Here is a 21,067-nt window from a genome sequence, read left to right on the forward strand (position 1 = left end):
GAGAGTCGCAAATGCAGAAAATAACTTATACAGCAATCATGGGTTGGGATCAGTAAAAGAACATATCACCATCAGAGGTAAAGTTAATAAAACTGAAGGGTATTTAGAATAAAAATAACACAATTACTACAGTGAGTCATCAGCATATAATGTCCTCAATTAAAATCAGATTAGATGACGCTGGAGAAAATTTCATGCAGGGCTGCAGTCCTGTGCACTCTTATGCAACTCAAAGTGGGACTTAGCATCTGAGTAAACATTCTAGTCTTATTTTCAAAGGACACCCTACAATGTATCTATCGCCTATGACGGAGAAGGGGCAACAGCTGTTGCTGGAATACAATTCCCATCATCCCCACTGGCCAGTGGCTGGGTCTGATGGGCGATGTAGTCCAACAACAATGGGAGGGCACCAGGTCCCCCACACCTGCCCTACACTATATAGTTTCAAGGCAGCTTACATGAAAATAACAAATGCCAAACAATAACCAAGAAAGGGAACCCTGAAAATTGCCACTAAAAGATTAAAGAGGATCCACCTGAACATGTGTTTAGGATTTGGGCTGCAATTCTAAATACACACATAATTGGTAAAGACCCACCTAAATCCATGTGCCTTCCTGGCCTTCCTAATGGAGCTTTGAACAGTTTTAAGTTACAATCCTTAAGCTCACCAACTTGTAAGTAAATTTCTATTGAAACCAACCAGGTATTGATTTCAGTGAAGCTCAATTCCAAATCTATTGGTGAGACGAGGGAGGGAAATTATACAGGGGAGGTAGCAGCACCTTTCAGCCTGGGTACTCCTAGCAACATACTGTTGGATGCCACCCCAATCTCCAAGTAGTGTGAGATGCCAGGGCTTCCAGGCGCTTACCCAATGTTTGGTTTCCTCAGAATGAGGGACAGCGGAGACTGCCTTGTCTTTAGGACATATGGTTTATTTACACATATATACAACCCAAGTTTAGGATAGAGGGGCTCACAGAATCAACACTCCAAAAGTTCTTGCTTCTACCAGTGACAGCCTTAGATTCTAGCAGAAATCAAGCATCTCTTTCTCTCTCTCTCTCCTGGCTGCTCTCAAGCTCTCTCACACAGGTTTCTCTCAGTACCACCCATGTGCCCTCTGGCACAGGGCAACTTCTTTCGTTATAGTAACAATAGTCCCTAAGTCCATTAATGCCAAAGCAATTGCCTGACTAGTTCAACAACAGAAACTTCCATTAGATTTTAACCCTTGCTGGATCCACGACTCCAGGGATTAGTAACTCTGGGATCAAGCCATCAGACTAACCAAACTCACAACATTATATATTTCTTTATCTGACAACAGAAGAGCGCTATAGGCTCATCATGTCCAGTCCTCACAGTGGCCAACCAGAACCCCACAAGCAAGAGATGAGTCCCAGACACTGCCATTTCAAGGCCTGATCCTCACCCCACAGTTCCCTCCCTCGGACTGGACGATCACGGTGACATAGCCACGTGGGTACGCCTGGGGGGGGGGGAGTAGCCTAAGTGGCCGTCCGCGTGGGGTAGAGGAAGATGAGTGACAGCGCCCGGAAAGGGGGCGGGCAGCCCTCGCCCTCCGCCGCCCTATCAGGGCCGCCCGCCTCGCAGCTCCTTGAAACAAGCGAAGGAGAGGCGGCTGGGAAAGCCAAGGAGCCTCGCGGTAGTTTCCAAAGCGCGCTGGTGGCGCTCTCCGGCCGCCGCTCCCTTGCCAGCAGAGCCGCGCTGGGAGTCTCGTGAAGACGCGTGACCCCGTCGAACTTTCCGTCGGGTTTCATTATCCCTCCTGCGTTCCCCACCCTCCAGGCTTGAGGTTTTTTTCTCTTTCTCTTCCACGGATCTTTCTTGCGGGTTCCTCGGAGCCTCGGCTGCTGGCTCAGCTTTCATTCCAGCTCCCCTCCACCCGGCGGGCGCAGGTGGCTCTGCCTGCCTGCGTGTCTCCTGGCCCCGTGAGGAGACATCGCCGGTGGCACATAGCGGTTTCCTAATACTGGAGAAAGAGCGCGGCTTTGGATGGGGCGATCGGCGCGCTTGCCTTGCCTCCGGCGGAGCGGCTAGCCTAGATCCCGGCTCATCTTTGCTGCTGCGCGCCAGGTAAGGTTTGCCGACGCTGCGCTCTCTAGGGCGCACGAGGAAGGAGCTTTTTTTCTTCCCGCCAGAGGGAGGAAAGCGAGCGCCAATCTCCGGGGTATCTATCTATCTATCTATCTATCTATCTATCTATCTATCTATCTATCTATCATCTATCTATCTATCTTTGGTGGTGGTGGGGCTGTGCAGTGCAGCCGGCCGTTGGTTGTCTTGCTCGGCGTAACCTGTGCAGGGAGAAAAGATCGGACGGAGCCGGTGACAGAGAGATCGCCTTCCGCTCAGTTATCCGCTTCCCACAACCAGGTCCGCTACGCAACCTGCTTCTTCCCGATCCTTAGGTGCCGGGAAAGTGGAAATTCGAAACCACGCTCGTGCCGTGGGGAGCGAGGCGGTGAGGAAGTGAAGCGCGCGTGATGCGAGCTGGAAAGCACCAGCAGCAAACGTGTATGAGCGCGGGGGGGGGGGAGGGCGTGGAGTGGCGCCCTTAGGTGATCAGGCTCTGGACTGAAAGGGGTATTTTTTTCTCCCCTGGTTTAGATGGTTATGTGTATTACGTCGCTTACTTCAAAATGCCCTGCTGCACTTGCAGGCCTTCCGCAAACTGGGGCTCTGGACTTCTGTCCCGACGGCATCGCTATTTGCGCTTGGGCGTAAAAAGAGGGAACTTTTGTCGGTTTTTTGAGTCGTGGGAGCGCTCAAACTAGCCTTCCAAGCAAGGGGATGCGAGCAACTCTTACGTTTTGCCTAAGCATGACCGTCTGCCCATCAGGTAGAGCGCTGTAAACTTGACCTATATTAATACTGTAATCCTGTGTGTGTGCGCGCGCGCACACACACGTACTTACCTGGGAGTAAGCCCCATTGAAAAGGGTGAGACATGCCACGTATTTCCGAGGAAGCGCGCACATGGTTGCTCTGTTGTTTTCCCTTTCGCGATTCCAGAGGCTTGAGAGGATTAAATATCTGAGGCGCCGGAGCGCCGGCAGACTTGGTTAGTTTTGGGGACCAGTACTCTGTCGGGTGGCGCATTTGGAGACAAAGCTTCATTCAGAAGTTAATTCCACAAAGTTCAGTGGCACTTGCTCTCCAGGCAAGAGCGCGCGGAAAATAGCAATTCTTCCTAGGGGATTGGATAGTTGCTTGTGGGCAGGTGTGACTGGCAGCTACCCCCCCCCTCTCTCTTTCTTTGTGTGTGTGGGTTGTGTTGTGTTGGATTCTGGGGCCAGATGTAGGAAGCCGTGGGGGTTGTTTTTAAACCTCGAGCTTGGAATAGTTGCTGGAGAGCAGAAGCTGGCGGAGCCAGCCACAGCCGAAGTGGACCTCTTTGTGGGAGAGCCTGGCCAAGCAGCTGCCCATGGGCACTGGGAGGCCGGGAGAGCGTTTGTGCCTCGGCTCTCTGGGAGCCATGTGGCTGGCTAACTGTGATGCCCAGCCAAGTCCTGGCAGGCCAGCGCCTCTTCTGTCGTAGGAAGGGTTTACCGTGCTGATCTCAGTCTGTTTGGAAAGCCAACGCGCCGCATTGCACTAGATCGGAGCGGTGAGACCCGGAGCATGTGCAGAGTGCACTTGATCGCGCGGAACCATTACCGGCCCTCCCACGCGCGGCCGGAATAACGAGCCAAGGTGTTTCCAGTTTACGCAGAGTGCGAGCGCCTTCTGGAGGGGCCTGGGGAAATGATCTGGAGCGCAGCACTTCCGAAAGCGCGACCGTGTTTGTCCGGGAGGCGCGCGCGGGCAAAAAGACCTATCTTCGCTGCCACCTCCCTTGTGCAGTTCCTAGTCTGCTCGAGACGGGGGTGTAAAATAAAGTCTCCTTTGTCCGTTCAGCGACGAAGCGTGGCAAGCCTGTAAAGGAGTGAGGATCCATCAGCGAGAGAGACAGAAAGATGGATGATGTGTCCTCTCTTGTTGGTCGAGATCGGGGTGCGGAGTAACCGGCAGGCTCTGCTCTTCCCATCCTCTGTCACCTTTCCCTCCCTCTACCGCCGCATACGGTCTCATTTCTTGCCTGAAACCTGAAACCTATCCAGGGTAAGTGGAGGTGTGAAGGAGGTGCGTCGAGAGGCAAAGACCCCCCCCGAAAGAGTGAAATAAAACTTTTTTTGGATTCTCCTTTCGCCGCCTGCAGCGCACGAAGTGGGTCTCCTGCTGTTATGCTCCTTTATCCGCAGACAGCCCCAGCCAAGCGTGGTTATTATGGCTGATCACAGGAGATAAAGTGCGTGTTCATTCATTTTATCGGCGAAGAACTGTGCTTTAACAGGAGATCGTTTTAGAAATGTAGTACATGAGACGGAGGTGAGTGTAGAGTTCCCTTCTGTGTGGGTGCGGAGAGAGAAGCCTTCCCGTTTAGTCTTTCCATTTTGTAAGTTAATCACAGCTGAAAAACAGAATAAAACCCACCCACCCGGGCAACTTTTTAGGTGTATGCACATCAAAACTATAGGTTTTTTCTCAAGGGGGAGCAAGACAAATTGTACTGCGTTGCTGCGAGAGATGTATTAAGGGACAACTTCCCTTAACATAAGTAACATCTGGAACCACTAGCCCCAGTTTATTGTGACAGTGACTGATGTCATCATGCCACTAAAGCCTGCTTGCTACCTGGCCTGCGTGAAATAAATTCTGCATGCATCCGTTGGCATTATTTGCAAACTGTGTATTACAACCTGGGAGTAGAATGACTTAAAACGGCAATGTTATGCATACTTACCTGTGAGTAAGCCCAATTTAACATAGTGAGCTATCTAGCTGGAGCAGTGGAAGTGTTGGGAGACAAGAGAGGGTGAGAGAGTGTATGTGTAAATCAGAGCAGCGTATCAAACTAATTGCTAGAAAGTCCAAGCCACAGATATATAGAGACCTGATCAGCCCTCACTTTTGTATTAGCAGTCCGGTACCCTGATCAGCCCTCACTTTTGTATTAGCAGTCCGCTACCCTGACATTAACATGTTTAACTGTGTTAACCTTTGCTTAACGGTAAGTGCAGGTGTCTGTGGCTAGGAAAGCATTTCCTGTCCATCATACTCCTTAGTTTTCAGGTAGCCAGCTGAGATGTTGTGGGCTGCTTGCTCCCCCCCCCCCGATTCCATACGCTGTAAAAATAAATAACCCACGACAGCGTATTCCCAGTATGCCACTCAATATATTCCAAGGTGCGCACACAGTAATTGCATGCAAACCTTTGCACAGATGTGTTTTCAAATTGCTTTGACATACATTTTCCCTGGCACAAGTTGTATTTGCGTAGCTGGCATTCTCCCCACCCCCACCCCTTTGCATGTTTTGATGGGAAGTAACTGAATTCATTTGGTTTTTTTTGTTTTTTTTATAAAAAGAGCATAATGTTTTACTGATATGCTGTAGTCTTCTGGTAAACCTGTGTATATAGAGACCCATGAAAAGGGTATTCTTCTCTCTCTCTCTCAACAAATCATTCAAGAGAGGAAACAGTTACCCCTCAGCCCAGGGAACAATACGAGTGGGTCCATTGTGGCGACTTATATTTATGATGATAATATTAAGTCTAATTAAGGACAGCAACACAGTGACCATCTGGGTGTTTGCAGTCTGTCTGGTCTTTGTATGGGAAAAAAATATTGCGGCAATTCATTTTAGTATTCAAAAAATATACTTAGAATCTTGAGTTTTATCATTTTCTATTTGGAGTAGCCTTGTTTTGTCACCGCCATGTAAAAGCAGTGGTGGTTGATGCCCATTGAGACTAGTGGAGCAGAATTCAGGGAGGACAACAGTAGGCGGAACCGGAGCCAATGAGAGGCAAGGCCAACAAATTCCAGTTTTGTCCTCATCCTTTTCCTTGCTGTAACTGAGCCTAAGTAAGAAGACAGGCAGCTGAGGTTTGGTGGGGCAGTGCCTCATTTGCCCTAATGGACCAGGCCCCACTTTTACACATAGGCCAATGTGCTTGAAAGAATCCAATTTAGAGATTATTTTGTTTATACACAGCATAAGTATACTATAATATACTCCATGCTGCATCGTGATAAGTGCACTGTTAGCCCTTGCTAGAAAAATTGAAATTATGCAAACCTCTTGTTGCGACATGAACTGGCTTCAGGTGCTGAATGTCAAGATTTCTGGAATAGTTGAATTTTCAGAAACAGCACCTCCCCCCAATGAGATTTCTGGAAAGAAAGATGCTTTTACAAATGGCCCTCTTAGCAAAGCACCAGTTCAGTTTTGAAAATGAGGTTTGAAAAACTGCCCTTCTTGTTTCCACATGTTGGTTAAGATCCTGCTACTTATGGCAGAAACTCCTATGCTAACACTTTCCTTGAGGATGAGTGATGTTGAAACTGCATCCACTAGAGATTGAGCATGCGCTTGACATCATCGCCAGCCAATCAGGTGTTTCGGAAACCACGCCCTGGCCAAAGCCATATTGCAATATGCATTTGGTGGTTTTGTTCCACTCCCTGTAATTGTGACAAGTGAACAGAGAACATCTCAGTCTGAGAACAAGTTCTGAGGGCCATTCCCAGCACCACACGGCCCCCTCCACCAAACAAAAATATGCATCTGGCAATTCAGTCCCATTTACATGGAAGTATGTCCTGGGGATTTCTGTACTGCTTCTAAGTCAGTTAAAGTTATTTAATGGTAAGCAAAGTCCTAAAGGTCATGGGATCCCAAAGGATTGCCTCCTCCCAAATTAACCGGTCATCTTTGGAGATCCACTTCTGAGTCCCTTGATGTTAGGCAGATAGTGATCAAAGAGGTCCTGCTTAGTTTATATGGCATCCTCAATGTGGAACGCCTTCCCAAGATAGGTTAACCTGCAACAGAGTCTGATGTGTCTCCCAGAAAGCCTTTGTGTTTACCCAGCAGAACATCCAGCAGTCCTCTACAGATTTTACTGACTCTTCCTCTTTGATCTGGTGCTCTTGTTTTGCTGAGTTAATTCCATGCATTATATTTTGTCACTTTGTATTATGCTACCAAGCCAAGTGTAAGCTCCTTGTATGAATTCATAAGACCCTTAACGGCTTGGGTCCAGGATGTCTTAAGGACTGCCTGATTCCTTACATCCATCCCTGATCAATGGAATCTTTGAAGGAGTTTCTGCTAGTGTTTCCCAATGGCTCAGATCCACCAGGAGCTGTGTGTTTATGATTGTGAGCGCAACTCTGTGCAGCTCTCTTTCAGCTGAGATCAGACACTTCCCCCTTCTCTAGGTGCTTTAATGAAGACCTTTCTAGTCTAGCAGGCATTTTAAGTAAGTTGCATCATGCCTAATTTATTGAATTTGTTTTTACTATTGGTTTTTGTTTGTTTAAGCAACGTATTACTTGACGGATGAGTCCCCCCACCTCCCTGCCCAATCGTTCTGTGAACTGTGTGGTGACCATCTAGGACAAAAAACTGCCTATAAATATTAGAAATAAATAAATATAATTGATTTAATCAGCTATATGTTAAGCACCCTTGGGTTTTTTGTTTAAAAAAGCTGGAGGGTGGAATACCAATACCTTGGATAGAAAGAAGGAAAGTATGGCTAGATCAAAGATTCCATCTTTTGATTTAAGGGCAATCATAATTTTCCTTTTGTCACAGTGATTAGTAAAGTGGACATGTTAAATAACTAAAGATAGTTCCTGACACCATTTCAGCATCCTCTCTGATTCTGTTTATCCATGCATTTTTGTTTTGGAACTAATTAAATTGCACCAGTGCTGTCTGAGCTGTCCTATCTAACCTACGTAGTACAGAACAGATATGTATAGTGTGGCACACTACCTCAATCTCTGAGTAGTGCGAGATTCCAGGGGTTTCCAGCGTTTGTGTTTCTTTCAGAACGAGGCACAGTGGAGACTGTGGTGTCTTTAGGATATATGGTTCATTTGCACATATTTACAACCTCAGCCTAGGATGGAGGGCTTCACAGCATCAACACCCCAAGAGTGTTCTGTCTTTCCCATCTCCATATTCCAGCAGAAATCAGGCATGGCACTCTCTCTCTCTCTCTCTCTCTCTCTCTCTCTCTCTCTCTCCCTCTCTCTCTCTCTCTCTCTCTCTGCCTTTTCATCCTGCAGCTTTTGTATCAAGCTTCTAGCTCACATAACTCAACTCACCACTCTGGCCTTTTGTACTTTATTTTTAATTAGCAGACAGTGGAGGGAGGGAGTCCCACCCATTTGCACCTTGCACAGAGCCACTCCCTTTGTTATCTTAATGACCCATACTATGTGGCAGGCCCTTACCAGGCTGGCCTGGCTATTTCAGCAATTGAATCCATGCTGGAACCAGGAATTAGAAGGGAGGCTCAGGCATATAGCCTACTCCCCTTGCCAAACTCACAACCAAAGTCTGCTGAAGATAGTTTTAAAGGCTATTCCTATAGTGAAGGATCACAGTATGCTTTTACTGTATTGCATGCTTATTTTCACTGCTTTTCTCCAGTTTATTAGTTGACCCTAATATTTATCCTCCCGTTCCCCACTGTAAATTTGGAAGAAAGCTGGAGAGCAGACATTGAAGGAATGGTTCCAAATATCAGCCCAGTTGCGGTGGCCTTGGACAGGTTGCTGTCTTCCAGTGAAATGAAGAGATGGGCTGTCCTCACAAGGTTGATGGAAGCATATAATTAATTAGGACCATGAAAGAAGGCTATTGACAAGCTGGAACATGAGCAGAGCAGGGCAACCAAGGCGATCAAGGGTCTGGAAACCAAGCCTTATGAGGAACAGTTGAGGAAGTTGGGTATGTTTGGCCTGGAAAAGAGGAGACTGAGAGGAGATATGATAGCCATCTTCAAATATCCGAAGGGCTGTCACATGGAGGGTAGAGGAAGCTTGTTTCTCCTGCTTTGGAGTGTAGTACCTGAGCCAATGGCTACAAGAAAGGAGAGTCCGACTAAGCCTCAGAAAGAACTTTCTGACAGTAAGAGCTGTTTGGCAGTAGAACAGACTCCCAAGAGAGGTGGTGGACTCTCCTTCCTTGGAGGTTTCTAAGCAGAGGTTGGATGGTCATCTGTCATGGATGCTTTAGTTGAGATTCCTGCATTGCAGAGGGTTGGACAAGATGACCCATTGGGTCCCTTCCAACTCTGAGATTCTATGATTCTATATAATTCAGGGATAGGGAACCTGTGGCCCTCTAGATGTTGCTAGACTATAACAACTCCCATTGTGAAGGTCTACCTTGCAATGGTTGATGGAGCTTGTTTTTAAAAATAATAATTTGTAAGCCATTTAGAAACTTTTTTTGGCATTAAGCAGTATATACATTGAATAATAATAATAATTCCTGACCACTGACTATGGTGTCTGGGTCTGATGGGAGCTGGAGTCTAACAGCATCTGAACAGCCTATCTGATGTAAAGCTTCATAAAAACAACAATGAGCATTCTACTAAGGAAAGAAAAAAAGAGCTACTTACTCTGAACAAGGTAATACTGCTTTCAACAGTGTGGTGCCCTCTAGATTCTTTGTACTACAATTCCCATAATGCATGTGCTGGAGAGGCTGATGGGAGTTGGAAGTCCAAAACATCTTGAGGGCCCCTTGCTGTTGAAGGCTGAGACTGTTATACCAGTAGCAGAAGATATTAAAGGCTTGCCTTGCTTCCAAAACTGTTCTAGCAATTATAGTGCAACACTACATTTGCTCAATGCACTAGTACATTTCAAGGCCTGCCCCGATCCCACTCTGAGTTCATAGGAAGAAAGATACTAACGATTTTGCAGGCCACAAATTAAAGTGCATTAGACTATAATCCTATGCATGCTCCCTTGGAAGTTAAATATACCTAGAGAATTCACTACTGAAGTGAGAAGAAGACTGTTCTGTCCTCGCCCTCAAACTTTGCAGGGATCTTTTGAAAACATTTACAAACTTACTTTATCTATTCTATTATGAGCTGCCTGGGAGAAGCTCTGGCTTTGAAAAACAGCATTCTATCTGCATATTTATTATTTGCATATTTGTTGTTGATGATGTTTAGCATAACCTATGGGATCATTAGAATTGTTTAGCATTATTAAAGAGGGGTAATTTCCCATCATGCTTTACGTTGCTGCCAATTTATATATATACTGCCGATTTGTATCCTGAAATAAAATGAACCATATGGATGACTGAAATGCTGCCACTGAATTGTCCGGGAGAGAGAGAGAGAGAGAATGTATAATTCACTTTGAGTTGACATAAAATGCAAGATGTGCATGTAATGAATTACTTTAAATTAGAAAACAGTAAGCAACTGTTTAGGGAATTAGGAAATATTCAAATAAGTTGAATAGTAATGATCTTTTGATCTATTGTGGCATTAAAAAAAACACTTAGAAAATTACAAGGGCTCCTGCTGATAAAGAAATCATCAAGAGGATTTAGATTATTTTAAAAGATTTTTAATTGTGGCATACTTTTTTGGTGTTTGGATCTTGTCCCATCAGATTTATGTATCTAATATTGTTGCTTATGATACCCAATGCAGGCTAAAGTCCAATGTGTGTATGCATATGGTGGTGCAAGTCTTAGAAGGGCAGTATTGTAGCTCAGTGGCACTTTGGGAAGGTGTTGGTATGTCTGGATTAAGCCCCTTCCCTCAGCTGAAAATGTTGCAACTCACTTTGCAGTGGTGAGATAAGATTTGTAGTTTTAGCAGGTTGTGCATTCTAGAAAGATTAACTGATTAAAGTTCTTTTTTTTAAAAAAAATCATACAAATGAGCTGGCCCTTAGCGTTATGAAAGTCTGGAAGCCAAGAACAAGAAGGGCATGTTATCAGACATAAGATTATTAGGGATACACGTGGGGGTTCATTCAATAGAAGTGTTACATCTGGATTTCGGCACTGGTGACTTCAAGCTTGGATTACTGCAATGCACTCTATGTGGGGCTTCCCTTGCACGTGACCCAGAAACTGCTGTTGGCACAGAACGTGACAGGAACGAGACCTTGGGAGCATATAACACCTCTGCTCAGAGAACTGCGCTCCTTGCTGATTTTTGCACTTGTAAGAAATCAATATTTTAGTATGGCAACTTTTGTGTGTGTGGGTAAACCGTTTGGAGGTTTTACTGTAATCAAGCGGTATATAAATTTTGATAAATGTAAGCACTGTGCTATTCGTGTACAGTGGTACCTCTGGTTACGTACTTAATTCGTTCCGGAGGTCCGTTCTTAACCTGAAACTGTTCTTAACCTGAAGCACCACTTTAGCTAATGGGGCTTCCTGCTGCTGCCACGCCGCCAGAGCACGATTTCTGTTCTCATCCTGAAGCAAAGTTCTTAACCCGAGGTACTATTTCTGGGTTAGCGGAGTCTGTAACATGAAGCATATGTAACTTGAAGCGTATGTAACCTGAGGTACCACTGTATTTTATTTATGTCCAGAGGTTTCCAACGATGGCCTGGGACCAGGGGTGGGGAACCTCAAGTCTTGGTGCTAAATTTGATCCCCCTGGGAGGAGAAAACTGCAATAGAAGTATCCTGATGCAATCTAATTAAATAAGTCCCTGCCCTCTAACAGTCAGTCAGCATTCCGGGGACCCTGTATACACTCAGGATGCTTCCAGACTCTCACTACTGTCAGGTGGAATTCAATCACAAACCTGCAAATTCAGGTTGTACAATTAAAGTTGATTTGGTGCTCTGGTGGTGAGAGAAAGTATGGGAGAGCAACTGCTTTACACAACGTAGTATGTCTCCACACCTGAATCAGAACAAATGTTTAATCAACAGGTAATCTGAGAGCAACCTCAGTCCTCACTGGGTTGCTTTCCATGTGCTTCCCCCTTTTAGGGGTCCCCCTCTCAAATATTTTTTTGTACTTTAGCAAATCTTGGTGGTTCTCCTGAGTCTGCGGGTACATCCTCCCTTTCTGTGTATTTCCCCATTTTGGCTACAAGACACTCAGAGAATTGAGATAGCAATTAGTAAGTGCCTGTAAGTTGCAAAACATTGAATGTATTGACACTAGTAGTAACTTAAGTTTCTTCTTGTGTTATAAAGAACAAGGATATTTACATTAGGGATGGGTATTTGACCAGTCTAATGTTGACCAAATGTTGCATTTTAAAAGTATTAATATTATAACAAGGAAGATAATCTTCAACAGGTTTGATTTTTTTTTTAAAAAAATAGATATTTGTCAGTGTAAAATGATTACAATAACTAAAAAAACCATAGTTAATTATTTTATTGTATTTTATTTCCACCCTTTCTGCAAGGAGTTCAGGGTAGCACACACAGCCACTTATTTAATCCTCACAACAAATTTGTTAGGTTGGTTAGGCTGGCTTGCGGACCACAAGTTGTGGTTAACGTGTGAACCCAAATACCCTTCCTTAACCATGGCTAAGGAAGCTGCAAAAGCACAAGACAAGCGCAGCAGGAAAACAAGCCAAACTTTGGAGAAACAAACCATGGTTTATGTGATCCTCTGTGGCATTTGTTAAGCAAACCGTGGATTTGTTAAGCAAACCATGGCACAGTGCCTTTGTGGAATTGTGTTCACACAAACAAAGGCAATCCATGCTGAGGATGTGTCTCACATATGTATACTTTGCATTTGCTTTGTGTACAGGCATATGTTTGTCACGTTCTCCTTAAGAGTTCCAGCAAATCCTTGGGAAGATACTCTAGCATCTTCTCTTCTGTTTGTAGCTTTGCACTTCTTTTAAGGCATGCAGGCTGTACCATGCTGGACCATTCATGGGCCTAACGCATATTTAGCCTGTTTTATATCCTATACAGCGATACCTTGGTTCTTGAACATACTCCATTCCGAAAGTCCGTTTGACTTCCAGAAACATTCGAAAACCAAGGCATGTCTTCTGATTGGCTGCAGGAACTTCCTGCACTCAATTGGAAGCCGTGTAAGCTGCGTCAGATGTCTGGGTTCCAAAGAATGTTCGAAAACTGGAACACTTACTTCCAGGTTTTCGGCTTTCAGGAGCCAAAACATACAAGTACCAAGGCGTTTGAGAACCAAGGTACGACTATACTTTCCCCTCACTGAGGGGAAGGTAAGCTTCAGCCCTCACGTGGTAGTTCACAGAAACAGCTTCCATCTGGCTCCCTTGTGGGGCTGTACATGTGAATCTTCCTGACGTGTTGGGAGCTGCTGTAACTGAAGACTTTTGGTTCTAAGCAGGGATGCCAAGAGAATCTGTGGACATGAGGAAAGTGTTTTAACAAACATACCCCAATGCCATCCTTTATCCAGCTGCTTCTGTTCTAGGAGGGGCCCGTCCTGAATCCCAGATGGGGTTGTGGTGGTCAAATGCCTCCTGAAACATTAGAGCTGCCTCCACACTTTGTCCTCTAACTTTCTCCAGAAATGTCTGGTTGGCTTGTTTTTTAAAATGAAAGCTGCCCCTGCTGGTATGGGGTCAGTACAGCTGTACCCCTATGTTAGAGGCCCTGGTTCTACATGAACTGCTGTTTGGAAAATGCTCATGGCAGTGAAATATTCTCAAGCTGTGGTCTGAGTCCTGCCCACTAACCGTTGTGCCCTCCTGAACATGATACAGCTATAAAAGTCTTCCTGTTTGAGCAGGGCCTTGCCTGAGCATCAAGGCCTGCCTGGCTCTGGTGTATTTTTCTGTGTCTCGTGGCCTCTGGCACCTCAGCTCTGTCTCAGCTTCTGGCTCCTGTCCTGCTGCTCACTTCTATGGCTGAGATTGGACATACCTATGGGCTGTTAGCACTGCATATTCCTGGTGGTTATGCCTAGTGCATCACATTCCTGTTGGTTGCTGGAATGCCTGTGGAGACTTGCCTGTATAGAATCAGCCAATGATAGCTCAGTGGGTAGAGCATGAGACTCTTAATCTTAGGGTTGTGGGTTTGAGCCCCATGTTTCACAAAAGATTCCTGCATGCAGGGGGTTGGTCTAGATGACCCTCATAAGGTAAAGGTAAAGGGGACCCCTGACTGTTAGGTCCAGTCGCAGATGACTCTGGGGTTGTGGTGCTCATTTGCTTCACTGGCTGAGGGAGCTGGCATACAGATTCCGGGTCATGTGGCCAGCATGAGTAAGCCACTTCTGGCGAACCAGAGCAGCGCACGGAAACACCGTTTACCTTCCCACCAGAGTGGTACCTATATATCTACTTGCACTTTGACGTGCTTTCGAACTGGTAGGTTGGCAGGAGCAGGGACCGAGCAACAGGAGCTCACACCGTCATGGGGATTTGAACAACCGACCTTCTAATCAGCAAGCCCTAGGCTCTGTGGTTTAGACCACAGCACCACCTGCATCCCTAGATGACCCACATAGTCCCTTCCTATTCTTCAACCCTACAATTCTTAATGTGAGAAATTCCTCAAGGGAGGGAATGAACCTGTCTGTCTGGCCCTACCTCAAATTGACTTCTACCTCAGCTAGCGCCCTAGTTCTGTTTAGATTTCTCTTCAGGCCTAATTTTAGGCCTAAATTTGAGCAGGCAGGTATGTATTCCTGCTTTTCCCTCACAAATTTGAGGATGGGATTCTTACTGTGAAAGCAGTTCTTCGCAAATCGGGGACTTAATCTCATCTCTTGAGAGCAAACTGGGGATGGGACTTCTCTTCCTGGCAAGGAATATACACGGAAGAAAAATCCCCATTGTCTTAAGCATTTTGTTTGTCCAAAGATTGGTCACTAATGTGGAAGTGGGATGGAATAGGGGTACTAATGAACACATGTTAAAGTGATGAGCTGGAGGAAGACAGATTTGTCCAGCCCTAACTGCCATGTGATTATTTTAGCTGGAGATACCAAGGATTGGACTTGGGGACATCATCATATCAGACATGTGTCCTATCACTGGCTGAATTATGGTCTCTACCCATTTAACTGAAGTCAAGAAATGAAACGGTTCTTTGGAATAATCCACACATTTAGAACAACAACATCAAAACAGAATCTGCAGAAAGCCTTGTTGGAAAAGATGAGGAATGAAATGCTTCTTTATAATAATCCACACATTAGAACAACAACAACAACAACAGTTAGAACATAGGAGGTGATTCTCCAGAAAGCCTTGTTGGAGAAGTCATAGCAGCTTTCCTTCTGCAATAGAACTAGGGCTTTTATTTTTTGTAGTCAAGAGTATGGGATGAGAATAGAAAGTCTGAATAAATAAGTTTCAGGAAAAGATTAGATAGGATACATATTTGCAAATGAGTAGAGCGTTTGCAAAAGGAATTAAAATTGTTTGTTTGTGCATGGTCCCCGTGTCGTGTTCTGATGGAGTTAATACTTTATACCCATGTAGTTTCAGTCACAGTAGGGGTCACTTTTCAATTGGCCCCTTGCTGCTTCTCCAGTAAGGATAATATATTAATAACGTAATTTATTTAGATTTACCTCTTTTAAAAGCATGCACAATAGCTGTGAGCGGTCTGACTACAATGTTCCGTAGTGTAACAATGGGAAAATCTCAGCAGGGTGAGGTGCTAATAATATACACAGAAATTAATTCTGCTTGCCTCAAGCATTAAATAATCGGAGGTAATCGTCAAACTCACCCCTCCTGTAATACATTTAAAGAAATAATAATAATCAAGTTTTTTCTTTCTTCATCTCATTCACAATTCACAGTGTCACTTGTTCCAGTGAATTGTCACATATCTTTCAAAATCTACCAGCACTGCAGGAGTAAACAAAAATGTACCCTGAATAGTCCAACTTGCATGTGTGAAAGCCAGGGAGACCAGGGTTCAAATCCCCAGTCAGCCATGATGCTCACCTTGGTACAGTCACTATCTCTCATCAGCCTAACCTACCTCACAGAGTTGTGATGAGTATGAAATATTTGGGAGAGAACAGTGCTTTACAGCTGGAGCTCCTTCAATCAAGTGTGTGGCTTTAATACCTAGGCTATAAGGCTGTGTGTGTTACACTCCCTTGTTCACACCTTGTAATCTTCCAGTATACCCTTATGTACTTCCACCTTGTTTCGGTTCAAGGTGCTAGGAGTCAAGCCATTCTGTTCAGCGGCTAGATCCAGGCTATCATGGTGCTTGCCAGAAAGGGTTGGCCTATCTGCTGTTGGCTCAAGAGGGGTCTGCTGATAGAAGGGATCAATAATCTGATATTAGGCCCTCCAGACTCTGGTGTGACTCCTCAGTTCCAGTTGGGGTGAAGATTAGGGTGTCCCTACTTGCCTCTCAACGTATTGCCTTGCTATTTCTCTTGCTTGCCAGTCTAGCAGTGAGCCAGCTCATGTGTCCCCTCCAGCTCATTCTTTGTCTTGATACACCTCCAGACTACTAGTCCTGGCACTAGGCTCTTGCCCATGGCTCATACTACAATATACCAGTTAAACTGTGATCCTCTACACCAGCCTCCCTTAAACCTGGTTCCCTCCAGATGTTTTGGATCACAACTCCCATCATCCCTGGTCACTGACCATGCTGACTGTGGCCAAAGGACGTTGTTGTCTAAAATATCTGGAGGGTATCTGGTTGGGGAAGAGCAGATCAAGATGCTCTTGCCCAAGTCAAGGGCCACCTGTGTGCCCTGATGCATAGTATGAGGTTCTGTCTATGCTGACATCTGTATTCACTTCACTGGAGAGGGGCATCTCCATGCATACATGTTTTTGCATGTCTGAGATGCCAGGGATGTTAGCTGGAATGCTTTCCCACTGACCTGTGGTCCTTTCCCTGAAAGATGTAAGTCTTTTTCACCTATGTTGGCCTATAAAGTGTGCACATATTGATGGCACTACATAAATGGCAACAATAGGAGAATGATGCCTACAAGGAATGAAAATCACAAGTGTGACATTGCAACTTGGAGCTAGTTCCAGCTCTGGGTTTTGCAGGTACTCTGTCAAGCTGTATATATACTTGCCTGGACCCTGACAACATCTTCAAGTGCCGTTTTCCAGCTGCCCCAATGAGATGAGGTGGGTGGCTACCGAGGAGAGGAGCTGGTTGATGGTGGCACCCCAATTGTGGAAAGCCTTCCCCAGTGTCATGAGAAATGAAAGACTCAATATCTAGTAAGGGAGCAGGAAGAATAGAGGAGGGTACTCTTATCTTACTTCTGGTGGCTGAGAGAAGATCTGAGAGATTAAAGGTAAAGGGACCCCTGACCATTAGGTCCAGTCGTGACTGACTCTGGGGTTGCGGCGCTCATCTCGCTTTATTGGCCGAGGGAGCCGGCGTACAGCTTCCGCGTCATGTGGCCAGCATGACTAAGCCGCTTCTGGCAAACCAGAGCAGCGCACAGAAACGCCGTTTACCTTCCTGCTGGAGCGGTACCTATTTATCTACTTGCACTTTGTGCTTCCGAACTGCTAGGTTGGCAGGAGCAGGGACTGAGAAACAGGAGCTTACCCCGTTGCGGGGATTCGAACCACCAACCTTCTGATCGGCAAGTCCTAGGCTCTGTGGTTTAACCCACAGCGCCACCCGCGTCCCCTCTGAGAGTTTAGGCCTTATCTAATCTCAAATCTACAAATGTTTTATGTTAATGAAACAAGCAGAGAGGATTGCCTTGTCTTTGTGTGGCAGCAGAAGCTACTCTCAGAAGATGTACTGATGACCATAAACTTGGATGGCTTTAAAAGAGGATTAGACAATTTAATGGAGGATAAGCCTTTGTTCTATCTCCACTGTCAGAGGCAGTATGCCTTTGGGTCCCAGTTGTTGGGAGCTGCAAGTGAGGAGAGCTCAGGCTTCCCATAGGCATCTGTTTGGCCACTGTAAGAACAGGATGGCAGACTAGACAGGCCTTTGGCCTGGTCCAGCACAGCTCTTCCAATGTTCTTGCATTGTGGTTTCAATTGTGTTGGGTGAAGACCTTTTTATTTTCTTAGGTTCTTCAGTTTCAAAACACGTTTGAATGCTTTTTAGAACTTGGGCACTTCTGGTTGTTGCTTTTTAAAAAATCATTTTTATTGATTTTCCAATAAAAAACATCCAATTAATATATCCAATCATAATACTCCAATTAAAATAAGAAACTAAAATAGAAAAGTCCAAATTATAATTATCAATTTTTTGGAGCTCCCCACGGTCTGGATCTCTGAAGCATATCTCCACATCTCAGTCCTTCCTCTCCTCGCTGTTTCCATATTTTTCACATCTCAATTTTAACGCTTTATAATTATCTGTCCCTGAGACCACGATTCTCAATCATGTCAAACATCATATACTTTCATCCGTCGAATACAGCTTTATTAGTATATATTTTTCCAACTGCCGTTTTATCAGCGCAGCTTCCTCTGACTCCATTCCAATCCGGGATGTTGTGTAAGTCTGTTATCTGAAGTTTAATGGTGCAGCAACTCCCAATCATTAATTGTCCAAACCTTCCTTTTGAGCTTTATTGAACCAGTACCTTCCAAGGCACTTCTGGTTTATCCTGATGTTGTTTTTAACTGGTGCTTGATTTTATGTTCATGTTGCTGTATCTTTTTTAGTGGGTTTTACTTTGTTTTGTTCAAGATCTACATAGGTCAGAGAACTCACTGTGAATGCGTGGTAAAAATGCCACAAACAAACAATCAGGTGTGTGTGTGGGGGGGCTCTTCTTCCATGCAGTAGCTCACTTAATGTCCTTTTGCATCAGGGCACAATCCCCACTGCTGTCCCAGGAGAAAGATACAGAAAATGAGTGAGCTGTCAATGGCAGCTGCTGTTCCTTCATCACTCCCATTGCTTGCTGTTCACCCAGAGAAATGGAGCCATTGAGCAGGTGGTAGTGGCAAGAGGAGCAGTGGTGCACCCAGGCCATCCAGGTATTCCACAGGGAGACCCCTGCAGATCCTTAACCATGCCAAGCTGTCATTGGCCTTCTCTGGGGCAAGCTGATTGACAAGCAGATCATGTGCTTCACGTTGCCTGTGTGGCTGCAGTACATATATGGATTGTGCTAAAGAAGAGAAAAGGCAGCACATGTCTCTCCTCTGACAATTACTATATTTTTCGCTCTATAAGGTGCACTAGACCACAAGATGCACCTAGTTTTTGGAGGAGGAAAACAAGAAAAAACAATATTCTGAATCTTAGAAGCCAGAACAGCAAGAGGGATCACTGTGCAGTGAAAGCAGCAATTCCTCTTGCTGTTCTGGCTTCTGGGATAGCTGCGCAGCCTGCATTCGCTCCATAAGACGCACACACATTTCCCCTTACTTTTTAGGAGGGAAAAAGTGAGTCTTATAGAGCAAAAAATACGGTACTTGCAACCAGGGATGGGGAACCTGCAGCCCTTCAGATTCTGTCTAATTGTGACTCCCATTGTCCCTGACCATTGGCCATGCTGGTCATGGCCAACAAAAACTTGGCGGTCACAAATTCCCCACCATTCCTGCCTCCTCATATTCTTATTTGCATTTCAATTCGTGTCTGAGCAGCAGAACTGGTTCCGCCACAAATTACTTTACTACTCTTAACTATTTTGCTAGGGTTGCCATCAGTTACACGCCATGCGTCAGCCCTGCTGTTTGCCCCTAGAGTTCAGTCACAATGAGGCTCTGCTGTTTGAGTTTTAAAAGAATCCCAGTTTATTGTTTTTAATGATTCCTTTCCATTTTTGGCTTTAGATTACAAAACCCCCCAAACATCTATTTTGATTTCTGTGCCTATTTCTGTCTGTCTTCCTGTGGAAGAAAGTAGAGTTCCAGTTAGCTTTATTTTTTTTAAAAAAAGGTGTATTTATATGCAAATTTAAATGAAGATTAAAAGAGAATGACAGCAAGGGTTGGACTTATAAAAATGCCGTACTAGGTAGCAGTACCAGGATTTGATCTTGTATACATTGAATCAATACCAAATAATCCACTGATGATGATTAATGGCAATGCGTCAAAATTGCCAACCTACTTCTATTTGCGGGGGGGGGGAGGGGGGAATTCTGACTGCTTAGGGTTAGTAATATTCCTTGGAAACTTGGATCAATTTTGTCCAATAGCTTGGAGTTTGCAGATTTTTTTCATTTGCAGAATTAACACTCATAACACTTCGCCAGGTTACAGAAACTAGTGGAAATGTATTTTTGTTTTCCTTGGCACCTGAATGACTGCCTATGAGTTGAACACACACATTTCTCTCTTAAATTGGACCTTTGGTGGTGAATAAACTATGAATGCTAAGTCTAGTTTGGAACGGTAGCAGATGATGGCTATTTGTAAGAGACTGGCTTTCAGAACATTTCTCTCTCCAAAATAGGATCTTGCCCTTTTGGATTTTCCTCCCTGCCAGATAGAACCCAATTGCTCTATTGAAAATACATTTCCTCCACACAAATAACACTTTGCGGATAAAAAGTACTCTGGATTTGTTGAGAATAATCTTGCTTTGCTTATAAGCACTGGCCTCAAGTAAAAGATGTAACAAAGGACGACACATACTTTGAAATTTGCTCCTGGAATTGCTGTTTGCTTATTGTTGAGGAGGTTTAACAAAAGAGTTGCTGTTAGAGAAATGTATTTCCAGGTGACTTTACTAATAATTAGAGTTTTGCCTGTGTCAGTGGATTCTTTAATTAGCGTGCAATGGCTTTTGAAACATTACAACAACTTTGACTTTATAAATGCCAGTAACCCAATGCTAACTGCATTATTGCAAAGGGAAGCCGGAGGATATTGAGATGATGTAGTGTCTTAATCCCACAAACGGGAGTTGATTTATTTATTGATAGTGAGGACACCTTCCCGTCAGTTTATAGAATTAACAATTGATCAGTTTGTTAGGTCTAAGTCCTTCATAAGCACAGCATGTTTATTCATTATGGTCATTACCTAGCAGGAAACAGCTGAGATCACAATTAGCAATGCAAAATGTCAAAGCATCGAGCTATACTTTAATATTTCAACTTTTTTCCACTGTCCCATTCATCGCATGAAATATATTGATTTGCTCTTTGTACGAATAAGCACGGTTTTTGAGCAAAATGTTTTTATCCATTTGCAGGCAGAGACATGGCATAATTTGTTTTTCCAAATGCTCTAGCCGATGTCACAAGATGTACGGGTGCAAAACCTTCTCTGCAAATTG

The 21,067-nt window shown here is 44.7% G+C and overlaps 1 protein-coding gene across 3 annotated transcripts in view; it reads left to right on the forward strand.

Moving 5' to 3' along the window:
* The first annotated feature begins 1,566 nt into the window (after nucleotides 1-1,566).
* TAFA4 (TAFA chemokine like family member 4) overlaps nucleotides 1,567-21,067 on the forward strand; it is a 134,383-nt gene continuing 114,882 nt past the window's right edge. Inside the window, exon 1 of one of the 3 annotated variants that reach the window (XR_014560654.1) lies at nucleotides 1,567-2,106. The gene's annotated coding sequence lies outside the window, so the exon portion shown is untranslated. Of the gene's footprint in view, nucleotides 2,107-4,193; nucleotides 4,402-21,067 lie in introns of those variants that run through there. The other 2 variants (XM_083725427.1, XM_083725428.1) reach the window with 2 other exon arrangements.

Source organism: Podarcis gaigeae (genome assembly GCF_964106915.1).
Source record: "Podarcis gaigeae genome assembly, chromosome: 2".
NCBI classification, from domain to species: Eukaryota; Metazoa; Chordata; class Lepidosauria; order Squamata; family Lacertidae; genus Podarcis; species Podarcis gaigeae.